Raw genomic sequence first — 2,426 nt, forward strand, 5'->3', positions numbered from 1 at the left:
CATTTCACTTCATGCATTGCATATACATTTCATACATTGCATTCATATACATTGCATATACATTTCATACATTGCATACACATGGCATCCAGTCATACACATTGCATAACAGGTTCACATGACGGATTTCTCATCTTCTCGCTGTTTATTTCAGTCAGAAGAGATGGAATCTGAAATGAGCATCAAGAATCTCGAAGCACAGAATGCCCAAGTTCAAGTGGCAATTCTGGAACTGGCAAAGGGGCAGCAAGAACTGAAAGCCCTGATAATCAAGAAGAAAAAGAAGCCTAAAGGATCTGTAGGCGTGAGTCACCTGAAAAGGAAGATCAAAATCCCAGTCAAAAAGTTCAAAAAGCCACCGATCCCTGAAACAGTCGGTGATGATGAACAAGAAGACAATCAAAGCAACCAGGGTTCTGCTAAACCCTCTCTCTCTTCAAATGAAGAAAATGATCATTCTGGGGACGAACCGGATGATGAAAAATACCAACAGCTGGAAGACCGTATGAAAGCTATGGAGATACAAAAAATACCTGGCTTAGATTTCAATGATCTGGGGCTCATCTCGGATGTTGTTATCCCTCCAAAATTCAAAGTTCCTGTCTTTGCAAAATATGATGGAGTTTCTTGCCCGAAACTACATCTGAGATCCTATGTGAGGAAGATACAACCTCATACAACGGATAACAAATTGTGGATTCACTTCTTCCAAGAAAGTCTGTCGGGTACACAACTCGAGTGGTACTACCAGCTGGAAAATACCAAGGTTCATACTTGGGAAGAATTAGCTGCTGCTTTTTACAAACAGTACCAATACAATGCTGATCTTGCGCCAACCCGTACTCAACTAAGGGGCATGTCTATGGGACCAAAAGAAAGTTTCAAAGGATATGCACAAAAGTGGAGAGATATGGCTGGAAGGGTTCAACCACCCTTATCTGATCGCGAACTAGTTGACATGTTCATGGGCACTTTAACTGGCCCTTTCTATAGCCATTTGCTGGGAAGCTCATCATCAGGTTTCACTGACCTGATACTGACCGGAGAACGTGTCGAAAGTGGCATTCAAAATGGAAAAATTCAAATAGGTTCCTCCTCTGGTACTACAAAAAGGCCCATCAGCGGGAGAAATGAGGTCAATGCAACACAAATTCAGAAAAGTCGCAAAAGTGAGCAGCATCAATCTGTAGGGGCAGTTCTGATCTCCGCATCTGCACCTCAAAAAGATCAACAGCCAAAATATACGCATCGACCAGATGCACCAAGAAGAAATTTCACCAAAATCAACATGCCAATTTCTCAGGCATTGCAGCACTTGCTAAAAGCAGATCTGATCACCTTAAGAGGTCCTCCAAGGAATGTCAACACTTCCTCTCCGAATTATCGCCCTGATGCGACATGTGCCTATCACTCAAACTGTCCAGGACATGACGCAGATCACTGCTGGGCCCTGAAAAATAAAATACAAGATATGATAGATGCTGGTGAAATTGAGTTCGATCCTCCAGAAACTCCAAATGTCATCACTGCACCTATGCCAAAGCATGACAAAACTGTTAACGCTATCCTGGACACTGTTTACATCTATGATGTGAACGAATTATCAACTCCACTCTGCGAAGTCAAAGGAAAGCTAATCCGAGCTGGTTACTTCCCAGGATGTGACCCCGACTGCTTTTACTGCTCCTGCCTGCCCAATGGTTGTGAAAATCTGAGGATGGGAATTCAAAAATGGATGGATCGCCGTATCATTATGTTTGAGAGGCTCCCTTCTATGGACGTGCTGTGCGAAGTCTTTGCAAACGGGATAAGAATAGAGGATGCCTCAGTGATCTCCAGCTTACCATTCAAAATCTCTGCCAAGGCTCCATTCAAAATTTCTGCTACACTCAAAGTGGCATCAGTAGTCATTGCTAGTCCAACTCCATTTCCATACTCCTCAGACAAAGCTGTCCCATGGGGATATGACACTAATGTTTACATTCATGGAGTTAAGCAGGGTACCTCGACTGAAGAGACCGCAAAGTTAACTACTCCAACTGTGGGTAATATTGTGGGTACCAGCAAGATCACGAGAAGTGGAAGAATCTTTTCACCAGAAATTTCTCCAAATGTTGCTGCTGGTCCAGTCCGAGTCCCAGTTCCTAATCAAAATGTCAACGCTCGAGGCAAAGAGCCACAAGTTGAACAAGTTCAAACCCCGGTGGAGATCACTGCTGAGGATCCATCAAAGCAAGAAATGGAGGAAATATTGAAAATCATCTGCAAGAGTGATTACAATATTGTTGAGCAACTGGGGCACACTGCTTCAAAAATCTCAATGCTATCTCTGCTAAAATATTCAGAAGCTCATGCCAAAGCTCTGATGAAGTTCCTGAAAGCTGCGCATGTGCCTCAAGAGATCTCAGTCGACCAATTTGAGAATT

This window comes from Vicia villosa, unplaced genomic scaffold (assembly GCF_029867415.1).
Source record: "Vicia villosa cultivar HV-30 ecotype Madison, WI unplaced genomic scaffold, Vvil1.0 ctg.002927F_1_1, whole genome shotgun sequence".
NCBI classification, from domain to species: Eukaryota; Viridiplantae; Streptophyta; class Magnoliopsida; order Fabales; family Fabaceae; genus Vicia; species Vicia villosa.